The sequence below is a fragment of the Coregonus clupeaformis genome, chromosome 33 (genome assembly GCF_020615455.1).
Source record: "Coregonus clupeaformis isolate EN_2021a chromosome 33, ASM2061545v1, whole genome shotgun sequence".
NCBI classification, from domain to species: domain Eukaryota; kingdom Metazoa; phylum Chordata; class Actinopteri; order Salmoniformes; family Salmonidae; genus Coregonus; species Coregonus clupeaformis.
Genome location: NC_059224.1, coordinates 40,063,695 through 40,082,988, shown reverse-complemented (window position 1 = coordinate 40,082,988; position 19,294 = coordinate 40,063,695).

The following is a 19,294-nucleotide window of genomic DNA, read 5'->3' as shown; positions in this document are numbered from 1 at the left end:
CTATTTGGGGGGAAAGATGGCGCTGGCTAATAATACACTGAACAAAAATATAAACTCAACTTGCAACAATTTCAAAGATTTTACTGAGTTACAGTTCATATAAGAAAATCAGTCAATTGAAATAAATAAATTAGGCCCTAATCTATAAATTTCACATGGTTGGGAATACAGATATACAGTGGGGAAAAAAAGTATTTAGTCAGCCACCAATTGTGCAAGTTCTCCCACTTAAAAAGATGAGAGAGGCCTGTAATTTTCATCATAGGTACACGTCAACTATGACAGACAAAATGAGAAAAAAAAATCCAGAAAATGACATTGTAGGATTTTTAATTTATTTATTTGCAAATTATGGTGGAAAATAAGTATTTGGTCAATAACAAAAGTTTCTCAATACTTTGTTATATACCCTTTGTTGGCAATGACACAGGTCAAACATTTTCTGTAAGTCTTCACAAGGTTTTCACACACTGTTGCTGGTATTTTGGCCCATTCCTCCATGCTGATCTCCTCTAGAGCAGTGATGTTTTGGGGGTGTCGCTGGGCAACACAGACTTTCAACTCCCTCCAAAGATTTTCTATGGGGTTGAGATCTGGAGACTGGCTAGGCCACTCCAGGACCTTGAAATGCTTCTTACGAAGCCACTCCTTCGTTGCCCGGGCGTTGTGTTTGGGATCATTGTCATGCTGAAAGACCCAGCCACGTTTCATCTTCAATGCCCTTTCTGATGGAAGGAGGTATTCACTCAAAATCTCACGATACATGGCCCCATTCATTCTTTCCTTTACACGGATCAGTCGTACTGGTCCCTTTGCAGAAAAACAGCCCCAAAGCATGATGTTTCCACCCCCATGCTTCACAGTAGGTATGGTGTTCTTTGGATGCAACTCAGCATTCTTTGTCCTTTAAACACGACGAGTTGAGTTTTTACCAAAAAGTAATATTTTGGTTTCATCTGACCATATGACATTCTCGCAATCCTCTTCTGGATCATCCAAATGCACTCTAGCAAACTTCAGACAGGCCTGGACATGTACTGGCTTAAGCAGGGGGACACGTCTGGCACTGCAGGATTTGAGGCCTGGCGGCGTAGTGTGTTACTGATGGTAGGCTTTGTTACTTTGGTCCCAGCTCTCTGCAGGTCATTCACTAGGTCCCCCCGTGTGGTTCTGGGATTTTTGCTCACCGTTCTTGTGATCATTTTGACCCCACGGGGTGAGATCTTGCGTGGAGCCCCAGATCGAGGGAGATTATCAGTGGTCTTGTATGTCTTCCATTTCCTAATAATTGCTCCCACAGTTGATTTCTTCAAACCAAGCTGCTTACCTATTGCAGATTCAGTCTTCCCAGCCTGGTGCAGGTCTACAATTTTGTTTCTGGTGTCCTTTGACAGCTCTTTGGTCTTGGCCATAGTGGAGTTTGGAGTGTGACTGTTTGAGGTTGTGGACTGGTGTCTTTTATACTGATAACAAGTTCAAACAGGTGTCATTAATACAGGTAACGAGTTTAGGACAGAGGAGCCTCTTAAAGAAGAAGTTACAGGTCTGTGAGAGCCAGAAATCTTGCTTGTTTGTAGGTGACCAAATACTTATTTTCCACCATCATTTGCAAATAAATTCATTAAAAATCCTACAATGTGATTTTCTGGATTTTTTTTTCTCATTTTGTCTGTCATAGTTGACGTGTACCTATGATGAAAATTACAGGCCTCTCTCATCTTTTTAAGTGGGAGAACTTGCACAATTGGTGGCTGACTAAATACTTTTTTTCCCCACTGTACATCTGTTGGTCACAGATACCTTAAACAAAGTAGGGGTGTGGATCAGAAAACCAGTCAGTATCTGGTGACCACCATTTGCCTCATGCAACGCAACACATCTCCTTCTCGTAGATTTGATCAGGCTGTTGATTGTGGAATGTTGTCCCACTCCTCTTCAATGGCTGTGCGAAGTTGCTAGATATTGGCGGGAACTGGAACACACTGTCATACATGTCGATCCAGAGCATCCCAAACATGCTCAATGGGTGACATGTCTGGTGAGTATGCAGGGCATGAAAGAACTAGGACATTTTCAGCTTCCAGGAATTGTGTACAGATGTTTGCGACATGGGGCTGTGCATTATCATGCTAAAACATAAGGTGATGAATGGCACGACAATGGGCCTCAGGATCTCGTCATGGTTTCTCTGTGTATTGAAATAGCCATCGATAAAATGCAATTGTGTTCGTTGTCCATAGCTTATGCCTGTCCATACCACAACCCCACCATGGGGCACTCTGTTCATAACGTTGACATCAGCAAACCGCTCGCCCACACGAAATGCCACACACTGTCTGCCATCTGCCTGGTACAGTTGAAACCTGGATTCATCTGTGAAGAGAACACTTCTCCAGCGTGCCAGTGTCCTTCGAAGGTGAGCATTTGCCCACTGAAGTCGGTTACGACGCCGAATTGCAGTCAGATCAATACCCTGGTGAGCACGCCGATGAGCTTCTCTGAGTGAGTTTCTGACAGTTTGTTCAGAAATTATTAGGTTGTGCAAATCCACAGTTTCATCAGCTGTCTGTGTGGCTCGTCTCAGACCATCCCACAGGTGAAGAAGCCGGATGTGGAGTTCCTGGGCTGGCATGGTTATGCGTGGTCTGCGGTTGTGAGGCCAGTTGGATGTACTGCCAAATTCTCTAAAACGACGTTGAAAGTGGCTTATGGTAGAGAAATGAACATTAAATTATCTGGCAACAGCTGTGGTGGACATTCCTGCAGTCAGCATGCCAATTGCACGCTCCCTCAACCTGAGACATCTGTGGAATTGCGTTGTGTGAAGAAACTGCACATTTTAGAGTGGCCTTTTATTGTCCCCAGCACAAGGTGCACCTGTGTAATGATCATGCTGTTAAATCAACTTCTTGATATGCCACACCTGTCAGGTGGATGGATTATCTTGGCAAAGGAGAAATGCTCACTAACAGGGATATAAACACATTTATGCACAAACTTTGAGAGAAATACGATTTTTGTGCGTATGGAACATTTCTGGGATCTTTTATTTCAGCTCATGAAACATGGGACCAACACTTACATGTTGCGTTTATATATATATATTTTGTATATATTGCAATTGCTTATACCTTTTAAATTATTTCAGTTGAACACAAATGCCTAGGGGGAAGGGGTGGAGCAAGGGGTTCTAGACAGGGCCAAACATCAGTGTTTTCAAACCTGTTGTTACTTCAGAATTTTCTGGTGACCTATCAGATAAACCAAACCATGTCTCTAGCATTAAAGGGAAAAATCACCCTTTTAGAAGAAATGTGTTTCCGATGATATCATCCTGAGACACTGATGACATCATCTGGTGTGCATCATGTGATGTTTCCAATTACATGATGCACACGAGGGGTGAACGACACATTTCCCCAAAACAGTAAGCACCATTCTTCAACAACCTTTGAAGTACGTTTGCTCCCATTTGGTGGTGTGGCAAGGTGTTGCCTGATCAATATGAGTGTGACCATTTAATATCGCACACACCAAACAATCTCCCTCTGGGCCACCATATTCACATTCTTCAACTGGTCATTCAGTACAGTACCATTTCCGTTGAATTAAACATTGAACACTGTTCTGTTATACTGAACGCACCCCAGATGTGCATACCACCAACAATGGCAAGCCAACAATGTGTTTGAGACATTCTTATTAAATCGTTTTATTTTCATGTTTATAAAAACAAATTAGATCAGGAATGTTGATACCAGGACAGACATGGCTGACAGAGGTCAGAGGAATACATTTCTATATACTGTTGTTCGCCTTTTCCACCACTGTTGTACCTTTTGCTTCGGTTCGGGTAAGGAACACAGCTAAGAGGGTTGGCGAAGGACACTTGGCAAGATGGATACGCACGTCGAGCAAGCATTAAACAAGACTGCAAACAAAACAACAAAAAAGTCATGAAATGGGAAGGTTTTGGCTCATTCATTTGTATGGCCACCTGCTCTCTCATTCGCTGTCGCACTGAAAGTTAGCTCTGCTAACAGTTAGTGGAGGAATGAGAACTAACGCTCTGGACAAGAGCTAACAAAGTATGGAAGGTAAACTTAGTCTTGCAGTCAACTGTGTCGTCGCTCCTGGTGCCGTTACTCTAAAATAATGTGTCCCACACATCATTTCTCATCTGAAACAAATAGCTTTAAATGTCCATTTGAAGCAGCATGTTATAGTCTTCCAGCAGTACATCAGATTTGCTGCAAGAAAAGAGCATAAGTCCTGTTAGTGACTATAAAACTGTATTTCAAAGATTTTTGACTTTAACCATGTTGAATTATGATTTGATATGAAACAACACTATCTAGTTGTTTCACAGATTCTGATTGAATAAATCCAGAGGCAGATCTTATTATTTAATGGAGAACTAAAAATGTGATTTAATCAAAGTTGATTCCCCTTGGATTAACACTTCTGGACTGGAGTTTGGACTAGATTCTCTGACTCAAGCTTATTTTGTTTCTAAGCTTGCTCGCCATGTTCAGAACGGTTTGTGATGCTTTCCCTCAACTTAGAAATCTAAAAGTGTTTTGTTCACTTTTCGAAGTGGGTTAACACAGTTTGGATAATTTGACGAATAAATGTTTTAAGTAATATTTCTTTCTTCAATCGGAATTCCCACTCCTTCCATATTTTTATATGCTGTATTGGATAGAGGAGAGATAGTGGGAAACAATGGGGAGTGAGTCACATAGACATTGGGTTGGATTCAAACCCCCACCAACTGGTAACAATTTTTGCTGTGGGCGGCAGCATTGACCAGTAGACCATCCAGGCCACAATTTCAGTCATCATGTCCCAAGACCAAATTATCATTAGTCTTGACTATAATGCAGTTTAGAATAGGCTGGAGAATCTGGGTCTATGAAGAGGAACTACTGTCCAGTCCATAAAAACACAACCATATTGCGCAAACAGATTATCTCTTAACACCACAGTGCATGCCCCATAAGTGTATAGGGCTATGTCAATTTCAGCCTTCCACTTAAAACTGACAATCACCAGCCACTTTAGATGATAGTATACACTTACATCATCACGTCTTCTTTTGAGCCACATACACTTAAGATTGTCATCTTTATCAATTCAAGAGGAACAAGCGAGAGACTGAGTTTGACTCTTATGTCTAATCCCCACCACTTCCTTGCACTAGGAGACTTCCCATCTCGCGTAGAGGTGATACTTTCAGACAGGATATTGTTCAGTAGGCACCAAACTGAAGAAAACGGACTGAAACAGGAAGGGGCCACCTGGACTTGCAAAACGTTTCCGTTGCATGCCATAATGAACTACATAAACATCTACTGTACAATTTTGTTATCGAGAAACACTTTCCTGTGGAGGAGTCTTGTATTGCTTTTGTTGTGATAAATGTATAAAAGGTGTCATTTTGCTCAATGTCCTCACTCTTTTCAATCAAAGCAACTTTGATTGTTCATTTGTTGTCACCTTAAGGCCAATTTGTGTTGTATTTGTATTGTAATAATGACTGTAAGTAAGTGTTCTTCACTCCCTGGAGGGTTACTGTACGTACAGACTATACCTCCCAGCTTCGCCCTATACCACCTGATTCGAACTGTTCATCAAGACTGTAATTAGCCGAATTGGGTGTATTAGTTCGAGGCCGGAACAAAAGCCTGCACGCATGTCTTCCCTCCAAGGTAATTTAGTGGTCATCGACTTGGACTTTCCTACAAATCAGTTACTCGTACCACTAATATCACTAATTGAGGTTTTTATGAGTAGCTGATTGGTAAACTCTAGTGTGTAAGTGCTGCACTAGAGACACTCCAGGGCCAGGGTTGTTAATAGAAAAGCTCTCAGATCATGTGACTGAAGCCGACTTGTGGTGATGATGACTATAGATTACTGATGATGACTGTAGGGTGAAGTTGCCCATAGACACTGATACTGCGTTAATTTAGCATTTTTCCCACTAATGGTTAAGGTTAGGATTGTGGGAGGGGAAGCTGATCCTAGATCTGTACCTAGGGGAAATTTCTCCCCAGAGCCTATCCAACCGAGTTGCTGAGTATTTCCTCAATCTTCCTGTCCTTGGGTGAACCTCTCTCCACCTTTACCCGGTACAAAATGAACTGCTGCCGGTCCTTCAGCAAAATAACCAACAATCAATCATCACGCCACATAACGATAAATAGCATGTGGGTCGTTCCACGAATACAGTAACCAGCTAACAACAAATATTCCAACAACTTTAGAAAACGTTTCCTTAAGAGTCTCATTAGGTCATTAACTAACGTTTTCATAGGAATGTTCCTGTTATGTGCAAGGAATGTTTCCAAGAGACCATTCCCTTAATGTCAAATAGAACTTACCCAGAATGTGGTTACCATGTTCTCAGAACTTAAGATATTAATGTTCTAGACACGTTAAATGAGAACAATGTAAGAACAGTCGTTTCAAGTTTTCTGTGGCTTAGGAGAATATTCCATCAACATCCCACCAAACATACACAGAACATGGTTGCCATGTTTTTAGAAGATAAGATATAAATGTTATTTTTGCCACATTCATGGGAACGTGGCAAAAACATTAATGTGTCCAGTTTTATGTGGATTCTGAGAATATTCCATCAACGTCCCACCACACATACACAGAACATGGTTGCCATGTTCTCAGAATATAAGATATTAATGTTTTAGACACATTAAATGAGAACATTGCAAGAACATTAATGTGTCCAGTTTTCTGTGGGTTAGGAGAATATTCCATAAACATCCCACCAAACATACACAGAACATGGTTGCCATGTTCTCAGAACATAAGACGTTAATGTTCTAGACATGTTTCATGAGAACGTTGCAAGAACATTTATGTCCAAAGAAAAATTCATTACACATCACGTCGCTGAGCCAATCAATGCCCTTATTGGTGAACCACTGATCCATTTATAGCGCTTTGTCTGTTGGCAAGGTTAAGGATACTCAGACACAGTCCTTTTAACATACGTTAAACATACGTGTTCAATTTACATGATTACATTGTGTATGTTCATTTATACAGTAATTATTATTCAACATGTCTTCACCTGGGATTTGAACTCACAACCTCTTGGTTCATGCATTCAGATCCTCCTGCTACACCACCGTGTCTGTGTCATTTATCAGTTAATTTGACTATTCTCTCATCATTGATTTGATTTACTTAAGGGATTTCTGTTTAGTTGTCTAATGTTAGTGGGGCATATTAACCTGTTTTAATGATACTCCTGAATCACTATGATCAATAAAATATTTTCTTGAGTGTACTTTTAACAGAGCTGAGATTTACTTTGTAGTATCTAAACAGTTTATAATTTTGGCTGACGTTTGCAAATGGTGTGATAGATGAACTTTACTCTGCTTTGCTGAAACATAGGCTTCTTGGAATAGAGGACATTTGGAGATATGTGGAGGCCAGGGATTGGTCTATCAAAAACCACCCATCTTATAGGATATAAATACCATGTTTTGAACAAAGGACGGAGAGAATAACATATTAGAGATTGGGTCAGTTGTTCTCCGGATTTCTGCAGGAGTCTGTAAATTGATACTGTAATCTTTGATGTAATAAACCATTATAATCAAGGACAGTGTCAGCGGATTTCTTGTCATCACAGCATATCAGCATCGTTGTCTTGACACCACAACTTCAAAGTGCATTCACCCTATTGCTTACACCTATCAAGTTGTTTCAGGTCTACACAAGTGCCTAGGAAGGAGGGTTTATGGTTTATTCTGGACAGGGCCTAACTATACTGGCCCAATAAGCACATGCCCTATACAGTGAATTTGGAAAGTATTAAGGTCCCTTGACTTTCTTCACATTTTGTTACGTTACAGCCTTATTCTAAAATTGATGAAATAAAAATAAATCCTCATCAATCTACACACAATGCCCAATAATGACATTGCGAAAACAAGTTATTTGGATGTTTTGCAAATTTATTGGAGAAGAAAAACAGAATACTAAAGTATTCAGACCCTTTGCTTTGAGACTCGAAATTGAGCTCAGATGCATCCTGTTTCCACTGATAATCCTTGAGATGTTTCTACAACTTGATTGGAGTCCACCTGTGGTAAATTCAATTGATTGGACATGATTAGGAAAGGCACACACCTGTCTATGTACGGTCCCACAGTTGACAGTGCATGTCAGAGCAAAAACCAAGCCATGAGATCGAAGTAATTGTCCGTAGAGCTCCGAGATAAGATTGTGTCGAGGCACAGATCTGGGGAAGGGTACCAAAAAAATTCTGCTGCATTGAAGGTCCCCAAGAACACAGTTGTCTCCATCATTCTTAAATGGAAGAAGTTTGGAAACACCAAGACTCTTCCTCGAGCTGGCCGCCCGGCCAAACTGAGCATCGGGGGAGAAGGGCCTTGGTCAGGAAGGTGACCAAGAACCCAATGGTCACTCTGACAGAGCTCCAGAGTTCCTCTGTGGAGATGAGAGAACCATCCAGAACGACAACCATCTCTGCAGCACTCCACCAATCAGGCCTTTATGGTAGAGTGGCCAGACGGAAGCCACTCCTCAGTAAAAGGCACATGACAGCCCGCATGGAGTTTGGCAAAAGGCACCTAAAGAACTCTCAGACCATGAGAAACAAGATTCTCTGGTCTGATGAAACCAAGATTGAACTCTTTGGGCCTGAATGCCAAGCGTCAAGTCTGGAGGAAACCTGGCACCATCAATATGGTGAAGCATGGTGGTGTCAGCATCATGCTGTGGGGATGTTTTTCAGCGGCAGGGACTGGGAGACCTGAAAATAGCTGTTCAGCGACGCTCCCCATCCAACCTGACAGATCTTGAGAGGATCTGCAGAGACGAATGGGAGAAACTCTCCAAATACAGGTGTGCCAAGCTTGTAGCATCATACCCAAGAAGACTCAAGGCTTTAATCGCTGCCAAAGGTGCTTCAACAAAGTACTGAGTAAAGGGTCTGAATACTTATATTAATGATATTTCAGAATTTTTTGTTTTAATACATTTTCCTACATTTCTAAAACCCTGTTTTTGCTTTGTCATTATGGGGTATCACAAAGACACAGCAGTTGATGAGATTCTTTTTTTAAATCAATTTTAGAATAAGGCTGTAATGTAACAACATTTGGAAAAAGTCAAGGGGTTTGAATACTTTCCGAATGCACTGTATATATTCCTTATTGGGACAGTGGTTAGGGCGTTTGTCATTGGTGCTAGTGTCCTGGGTTTGAGACCTGCTAGGGGAGCCTCACATTCTTAGCAATATACACTACCGGTCAAAAGTTTTAAAACACTTACTCACTCAAGGGCTTTTCTTTATTTTTACTATTTTCTACATTGTAGAATAATAGTGAAGACATCAAAACTATGAAATTACACATATGGAATCATGAAACGACAGTCCATCATTAAACTTGGAGATGGAACTCTCATCTTATAACATAGACAGGGCTCTAACTCCTCTAGCGCCACAATGAGACAGGGTGCAGGCCAGGCAGCAGTATTTTAGCCAGCCTGCCAGCTTAGTGGAGTCTGCCAGTAGCACAGTCAGTGTAGTCAGCTCAGCTATCCCCATTGAGACTGTGTCTGTGCCTCGATCTAGGTTGAGCAAAACTAAACACGGCGGTGTTTGCCTTAGCAATCTCACTGGAATAAAGACCTCCTCCATTCCTGTCATTATTGAACGAGTTTGCGATATCTCACATCTCAAAATAGGGCTACTTAATGTTAGGGCCCTCACTTCCAAGGCAGTTATGGTCAATGAACTATTCACTGATCATAATCTTGATGTGAATGGCCTGACTGAAACATGGCTTAAGCCTGATTAATTTATTGTGTTAAATGAGGTCTCTCCTACTGGTTAGACTAGTGACCATATCCCCGCGCATCCCGCAAAAGGCGGAGGTGTTGCTAACATTTATGATAGCAAATGTCCCGTGGAATAAATATTGTGGATCTAAATGTTTTTCCTCATAACCCTGGACTTTCGGACCACCATCTTATTATGTTTGCAATCGCAACAAATAATCTGCTCAGACCACAACCAAGGACCATCAAAAGCCGTGCTATAAATACTCGGACAACCCTAAGATTCCTAGAGGCCCCTTCCAGACTCCCTCCACTTACTCAAGCATGTCAGAGTACAAAAATCAGTTAACGACCAAACTGAGGATCTAAATTTAACCTTGCGTAAATACCCTAGATGCAGTCGCACCCCTAAAAACAAAAAACATTTGTCACAAGAAACTAGCTCCCTGGCATACAGAAAATACCCGAATGGAAATGGCGCTCAACCAAACTGGAAGTCTTCCTACTCACTTGGGAAAAAGGTATGTTACAGAAGGGGGTCGCAGTTCCGGAGTGACCCACTAGGTGACATCCTCCAACAACCTTAGGCACCTCCTCACTCACAGTCGGGACAAATCATCATCCTATTGGTGTCACCTGTGTCTATCGGTTCACCTGTGTATTTATGCCTTCACTTCCCTGTGTTCCCTTGCTCAGTTTCTCTATGTCCAACAGTCCTACTCAGTGTCTGATCGGAGATCTATGTACAGGTACTTGAGAAGTGTTCTCCCTGTTTCGTTATTTGTTTCAGTCTTAGGTAGTATTTCATATTTTGGCTGTCAGCCGGTTTTTTGGAGACTTATTTGCTCCAGTCCGGTATTTTGGGGGACGAGTGAAGACTGCTTTTAACACACCCAGTGGGCATTACGAGTACCAAGTCATGCCGTTCGGTCTAGCCAACGCACCTGCGGTGTTCCAGGCATTGGTCAATGACGTGCTCCGGGACATCCTCGACTTTGTATGTTTGGATGACATCCTAATATTTTCGAAGGACATGAGTGAACACCAGCAGCACGTTAGGCAGGTCCTCCAACGCCTTCTCCGTCACCAGCTCTACGTCAAGGCGGAGAAGTGTGTGTTCCACACAGAGACAGTCTCCTACCTGGAGTTCATCATCACCCAGGGAGACCTACGGATGGACCCAGCCAAGGTCAGCGCGGTACTGGATTGGCCCCAGCCCTTATCCCTCAAGCAACTACAACGGTTTTTAGGGTTCACTAATTTTTATAGACAATTTATTCGCCCAGACGAGCATGCGCTCCTTCGCCTGGACCCCGGAAGCGGGGAACGCATTTGATGCGCTTAAGCATGCTTTACATCGGCCTCGGACCTCGGGCATCCTGATCCGTCCATGCCGTTCATTGTGGAGGTGGATGCTTCAGACGTTGCGGTGGGAGCAATCCTGTCCCAGCGGTTCCTCATGGATGTTAAGACTCACACCTGCGCGTTTTTCTCCCGTCGGCTGTCCCCGGCAGAGCGGAATCACGATGCGGGGAACCGTGAGCTGCTAGCGGTCAAGCTCGCCCTGGGGGAGTGGAGGCATTGGCTAGAGGGGGCCGCCCATCCATTCGTCGTATGGACTGACCACAAGAGGCTCAACTCGTGCCAGGCCAGGTTGGCGTTGTTCTTCACCAGGTCGAGTAACACCAAGCCTGACGTGCTCTCCCGGCAGTTCGACCCCGTGGACCTGGTGGAGAGGGACGACCCCATTGTCCCCTAAGCCCTGATTGCTGCCCCAGTTTCGTGGGGAATTGATAGGCTGCTTCAGGGTGTGCACGCGTCCAACCTCACCAGCCATCCGGGGGGCGCCAGGACATTGGAGTTCCTGCGTAGGAGGTTCTGGTGGCCATCTTCTGAGGGGGATACGCACGCCTTCATAGCTGCTTGCCTGGTGTGTGCTCACACGAAGAGCTCACGTCAGCCCGCGGCAGGGCTGCTCCGACCCTTGCCTATTCCCAAGCGCCCCCCATCCCACATCTCGCTGGATTTAATTTCCCTCCTACCCCACTCTGATGGATACACAGTCATCCTGGTCGTTGTGGACCGGTTCTTGAAGGCTTCCCACTTCATTCCCTTTCCCAAACTCCCGTCGGCCCGGGAGACGGCTAAGTTGGTGGTGCAGCACGTTTTCCGGGTCCATGGCCTTCCCCAAGATGTGATGTCGGATCGGGGCCCTCAGTTCGCCTCCAGGTTCTAGAAGGCGTTCGCCACCTGCCTCGGTGCCTCCGTCAGCTTGTCTTCCGGCTTCCATCCCCAGTCGAACGGGCAGACGGAGCACGTCAACCAGGATCTGGAGGGGGTGCTGAGGTGCTACGCCTCCAGCAACCCAGCTACGTGGAGTCAGCGACTGGCATGGGCGGAGTACGCCCAAAACACCCTACTCTGCTTGTCCACCGGCCTGTCCCCCTTCCAGTGCCAATACGGTTACCAGCCCCCCCTATTCCCCGAGCAAGAGGAGGAGGCGGCGGTCCCGTCGGTCCAAGCCCACATCAGTCGCTGTCGCCGCACCTGGAGGCAGAAACGGACGGCGCTTAAGCGGGCCTCGGTCAGGTCTCAACATCAGGCCAACCACAGGCGTCGCCCGGCCCCGGTCTTTCACCCAGGACAGAGGGTGTGGCTCTCCATGCAGGATCTTCCCCCCCGTGTGGAGTCCAGGAAGCTGTCCCCCCAGTTCGTCGGGCCATTCGAAGTGATTAGGGCGAGTCAACTCAGTGGCCTACCACCTGCAACATCCCTGGGGCCGTTCGTCGGGGGTGAGGTGCACTGTTACAGGAGGGGGTCAAAGTTCCGGAGCGACCCACTAGGTGTCATCCTCCGACAACCGTAGGAACCTCCTCACTCACAATCGGGACTAATCATCATCCTATTGTTGTCACCTGTGTCTATCGGTTCACCTGTGTATTTATGCCTTCACTTCCCTGTGTTCTCTTGCTCAGTTTTCTATGCTAGTTTCTCTATGTCAAGCAGTACTACTCAGTGTCTGATCGGAGATCTGTGTACAGGTACTTGAGAAGTGTTCTCCCTGTTTTGTTATTTGTTTCAGTCTTAGGTAGTGTCACGCCCTGGCTCTAGGGACTCTTTTATGTTGAGCCATGGTGTGTAGTGTCCATGTTTTGTGTTCTATGTTCTGTTTCTAGTTCATGTGTTTTCTATGTTGGCCAGGGTGGTTCTCAATCAGAGGCAACGTGAATCAGCTGTTGCTTGTTGTCTCTGATTGGGAACCATACTTAGGCAGCCTATTGTGCACTTATGTTTCATGGGATCTTGTTCCGTGTAGGTTTGTTTGTTAACCGAGGACTTCACGTTTCGTTTTGTTATTTGTATCGTGTTTAAAGTACTCAAATTAAAAAAGATGTACGCATTCCACGCTGCGCCTTGGTCTACTCCTTTTGACGATCGTGACAGGTAGTATTTCGTATTTGGCTGTCAGCCGGTTTTTTTTAGACTTATTTGCTCTGCCTTTCTTTTATCGTGATAAGTCCGTTATTTTGTATTTTGGCTTCGGGACCACCAGTAAAGATCCTTGTTTCACCATCTCTACCTACTGCCTACTGTATTTCCTGCACCGCACCTGGGTCACACCTCACCCCAACCCTTACAAAAATACAGAGCAATATCAAAGAGCCCTCACTGCTGCTCAATCATCCTGTTTTTCCAACCTAATTGAGGAGAATAAGAACAATCCAAAATTTATATTTGATACTGTCGCAAAGCTAACTAAAAAGCAGCATTCCCCCAGAGAGGATGCTTTTCACTTCAGCAGTGATGAATTCATTAACTTCTTCGACGAAAAGATCATGATCATTAGAAAGCAAATTACGGACTCCTCTTTCCATCTGCGTATTTCTCCAAAGCTCAGCTGTCCTGAGTCTGCACGAAACTGCCAGGACCTAGGATCAATGGAGACACTCAAGTTTTTTAATCCTATATCTCTTGACAAATTCATGAAAATAGTTATGGCCTCTAAACCTTCAAGCAGCATACTGGACCCTATTCCAACTAAACTACTGAAAGAGCTACTTCCTGTGCTTGGCCCTCCTATATTGAACATGATAAATGGCTCCCTATCCACTGGATGTGTACCAAACTCACTAAAAGTGGCAGTAATAAAGCCTCTCTTGAAAAAGCCAAACCTTGACCCAGAAAATGTAAAAAACTAGCGGCAGCTGTCGATCGTTGTCTCTGATTGGGGATCATACTTAGGTAGCCATTTTGCCTACCTTTAGTTGTGGGATCTTGTTTCTGGTTTGGCTTGTTTATGTGTAGCCCATTAGAACTTCACGTACGTTGCTTTTGTTGTTTTGTCGTGTGTTTACTTCTTAAATTAAACATGTACGCATACCACGCTGCACCTTGGTCCAATCCTTTATACAACGAATGTGACAGAAGATCCCACCACCAACGGACCAAGCAGTGTGAACAGGAAGAGCAGACAACATGGACATGGGAGGATATTTTGGACGGTAAGGGATCCTGGACTTGGGAAGAGATCCAGGCAGGTATGGATCACCTTCCTTGGGAGCAGACAGAGACAGCGAGAAAGGATAAACGGCGAATCCGAAGTGCACAACGCTGAAGGAGGCCCGAGACGCAACCCCAATAAAAAAAAATTGGGGGGCACACGGGGTGGTCGACGAAGCAGCAGTAGGCCGTGAAAAGGCTGACTGTGGAGGAGGAGGAGGCCGCTATAGTAGAGGCCCTCCAAGACCTGCAGCTCAGCAGTCTGAGAGAGGAGACCACCACATTGCGGGGGCTGTTAGCTCAGAGGGAGCAGGAGTTATCCCTTCAGAGGGAGGCGCTACAGTAGGCTCACAGGGAGAAGGAGTCAGTGGATGCACTGAGAGAGGAGTTGGCCAGGCAACAGGAGAAGCTGAGAGAGGAGTTAACGCTTCAGCAGCAGAGAGCTCAGTACTTAGAGCCAACTCCCTGCACTCGCTTTGAGGAGCGTGTGAACGTGCAGGCACCAGGCTATGCACCGGCGTTGCGCACTGTGCCGCCAGGGCACCTTCTCAGACCTGTGGTGCGTGTCCCCAGTCCGGTACGGCCCGTGCCTGCTCCTTGCACCAAACCCGTGGTGCGTGTCTTCAGTCCGGCACGGCCCGTGCCTGCTCCTCGCACCAAACCAGTGGTGCGTGTCTCCAGTCCGGTACGGCCCGTGCCTACTCCTCGCACCAAACCTGTGGTGCGTGTCTCCAGTCCGGCATGGCCCGTGCCTGCTCCTCGCACCAAACCAGTGGTGCGTGTCTCCAGTCCGGTAGGGCCCGTGCCAGCTCCTCACACTAAATCAGTGGTGCGTGTCCCCATTCCGGTACGGTCCAGTCCAGGGTCAGAGCAGTCCATTCCACTGGTGCCTAGTCCAGCTCCGGTCAGCTGCTCCACTCCAGTGCCAGAGCAGTCCATTCCACTGGTGCCTAGTCCAGCTCCGGTCAGCTGCTCCACTCCAGTGCCAGAGCAGTCCGCTCCACCGGTGCCCAGTCCAGCTCCGGTCAGCTGCTCCACTCCAGTGCCAGAGCAGTCCGCTCCACCGGTGCCCAGTCCAGCTCCGGTCAGCTGCTCCACTCCAGTGCCAGAGCAGTCCGCTCCACCGGTGCCTAGTCCGGCTCCGGTTAGCTGCTCCAGTCGAATGCCAGAGCAGTCCGCTCCACCGGTGCCTAGTCCAGCCCCGGTCAGCTGCTCCAGTCCAGAGCCAGAGCAGTCCGCTCCACCGGGGTCCAGTCCGGGTCCGGTCGTCTACTCTCCCACACCAGGGTCCAGACAGGACTTGATGCATCGCGGGAGGACTGCAGAGCCAGAACCAGACGTCAACCCCTCTTCAGGGTCAGGGCCTCCCACACCAGGGTCCAGACAGGGCTTAGTGCATCGTGGGAGGACTGAGAGGGGAAGCATCGCGTCGGGGTCCAGACCGGACCAGGTGTGCAACGGGGAGCCAGAAAAGGAGAGGACAGTAAGGGTGACGTCGCGCCCGGAGCCGCCACCGAGGCTAAATGCCCACCCGGACCCTCCCCTAATGAGTCAGTTTTGCGACCGGAGTCCGCACCTTTGGGGGGGGGGTACTGTCACGCCCTGACATAGAGATCTCTAGTTGGTTTGGTCAGGGTGTGAATATCTATGTGTAGATCTATGTTATCTATGTCTATGTTGGCCGGGTGTGGTTCCCAATCAGAGGCAGCTGTCGATCGTTGTCTCTGATTGGGGTTCATACTTAGGTAGCCATTTTGCCTACCTTTAGTTGTGGGATCTTGTTTCTGGTTTGGCTTGTTTATGTGTAGCCCATTAGAACTTTACATTAAGTTGCTTTTGTTGTTTTGTCGTGTGTTTACTTCTTAAATTAAACATGTACGCATACCACGCTGCACCTTGGTCCAATCCTTTACACGACGAACGTGATAAGCCCCAAAAACTGCCTACCCTGGAAGCATGTGTTTCAGACATAAGGAAGTGGCGGCACATTTTTTACTTTTAAACTCAGACAAAACAGAGATGCTAGTTCTAGGTCCCAAGAAACAAAGAGATGTTGGATCTGACAATTAATATTGATGGTTGTACAGTCACCTAAAAAAAAACTGTGAAGGACCTAGGCATTACTCTGGACCTTGATCTCTCTTTTGACTAACATATCAAGAATATTTCATCTTTCCATCTTCGTAACATTACAAAAATCAGAAACTTTTAGATTAGACTACTGCAACGCTCTACTCTCTAGCTACCCGGATAAAGCACTAAAAAAACTTCAGTTAGTGCTAAACACGGCTGCTAGAATCTTGACTAGAACCAAAAAATTGGATCATATTACTCCAGTGCTAGCCTCTGGCTTCCTGGCTTCCTGTTAAGGCTAGGGCTGATTTCAAGGTTTTACTGCTAACCTACAAAGCACTACATGGGCTTGCTCCTACCTATCTCTCCGATTTGGTCCTGCTGTACATACCTACACGTACGCTACGGTCACAAGACGCAGGCCTCCTTATTGTCCCTAGAATTTCTAAGCAAACAGCTGGAGGCAGGGCTTTCTCCTATAGAGCTCCATTTTTATGGAATGGTCTTTCTATCCATGTGAGAGACGCAGACTCGGTCTCAACCTTTAAGTCTTTCCTGAAGACTAATCTCTTCAGTAGGTCCTATGATTGAGTGTAGTCTGGCCCAGGGGTGCGAAGGTGAACGGAAAGGCACTGTAGCGACAAACCGCCCTTGCTGTCTCTGCCTGGCTGGTTCCTGTTTCTCCATTAGGATTCTCTGCCTCTGACGCTATTACGGGGGCTAAGTCACTGGCTTACTGGTGCTTTCCATGCTGTCCCTAGGAGGGGTGCATCACTTGAGTGGGTTGAGTCACTGACATGATCTTCCTGTCCGGTTTGTCGCTTCCTCGGGCTTGTGCAGTGGAGGAGATCTTCGTGGGCTATACTCAGCCTTATCTCAGGGTAATATATTGGTGGTCTGTTGATATCCCTCTGGTGGTGTAGGGGCTGTGCTTTGGCAAAGTGGGTGGGGTTATATCCTGCCTGGTTTGCCCTGTCTGGAGGGTGTCGTCGGACAGGGCAACAGTGCAACCTCTACAACCATTGTGATTATTATTTGACCCTGCTGGTCATCTATAGGGTGAATGTACGTTGAAGTAAATCTCAGCTCTGTTAAAAGTACACTCAAGAAAAACTTTTAGCAATCATAATGATTCAGGAGTATCTTTAAAACAGGTTAATATGCCCCACCAACATTAGATAACTATACAGAAAGCCCTTAAATGGTTGAAATAAGTAAATCAAATCAATGATGAGAGAATAGTCAAATTAACTAATAACTGACACGAACATAGTGGCGTAGCAGGAAGATCTGAATGCTGTGATCCAAGAGGCTGTGAGTTCTAATCCTAGGTGAGGACATGTTGAAAAATAATTACTGTATAAATGCACAATGTAATCATGTGAGTCAAATGTGTAAGTTAAAAGCACTGTGTGTGAGTATCCCAAACCTTGCCAACAGACAAAAAGAGCTGTGAATGGCTCACCAATCAGGGCGTTGATGGGCTTGGCAACAGTAGCATGGCGTGATGTGTAATGAAAGTTGTTTATTTGGGACCGTCAGATGACATCCTGACACACAGAAATAATCTTGCAATTTTCCCATGAAACGTGTCTAGAATATTAATATTTTACATTCTGAGAACATTACGTTTCAGTCATTTAGCAGATACTCTTATCCAGAGCAATTAGGATGAAGTGCCTTGCTCAAGGGCACATCTACAGATTTTTCACCTAGTCGGCTCATGGATTAGAACAAGCGACCTTTCAGTTACTAGCACAACGCTCTTAACCATTAAGCTACCTGCCGCCATGGCAAACACGGCAACCATGTTCTGTGTATGTTTGGTGGGACGTTGATGGAATATTCCCCTAACCCTCGGAAAACTGGACACATGAATGTTCTTGCAACGTCCCATAAAACGCATCTAGAACATTAATGTTGTATATTCTGAGAACATTGTAACCACGTTCTAGATAAGTTCTGCTTGACATTAAGGGAATGTTAACTTTAACACCAAAATATGCTAAAAAGGTTTTTGCTAACATAGAATGTTCCTCTAACTAATGGAAAACTGGACACTCAAACATTAGGGGAACATTACCGGTAACATTAGAAAAACGTTCTCTCTCCCTACAATTATTAGCTGGGTACATTCAGCGTCCCTTTGATATTTTAAGTAAAATTGTGCACCAGTATTGAATTTTAAAATTAAATGAAGTTCCCTTTAATATAGACAACATTGAACATTTAATAAATCAGATTTTTTATATGAATAAAGACTTGCTAAAGTGCCAAAAATCTGCATTTTGACATAATAATAAGCCATTTAGCAGACTCTTTTATCCAAAGCAACTTACAGTCATGCGTGCATACATTTTTGTGTATGGGTGGTCCCGGGGATCGAACCCACTACCTTGGCATTACAAGCGCTGTGCTCTACCAGCTGAGCTACAGAGGACCACGTCCCTCGTCATGTTTTCTGAACACTAGGAAGATTTTAAACCACCTCAAAATGTCTCAACGCTTTCATCATCATTGTAAAGCCCTTGTTATGTTCTTGCTTTGACACAGTCATATCTGAAGATGATTATTTATTTAATGTGATTAGTGATTAATTTACATCTGTCCCTCATTTTAAGGTCAACCCTGTTATGTCTCCCGAGTGGCGCAGTGGTCTAAGGCACTGCATCGCAGTGCTAGCTGTGCCACTAGAGATCCTGGTTCAAATCCAGGCTCTGTTGTAGCCGGCAGCGACCGGGAGACCCATGGGGCGGCGCACAGTTGTCCAGGGAGGGGAGGGAATGGCCGGCAGGGGATGTAGCTCAGTTGGTAGAGCATGGCGTTTGCAACGCCAGGGTTGTGGGTTCGATAAAATAATGTATGTGCTAACTGT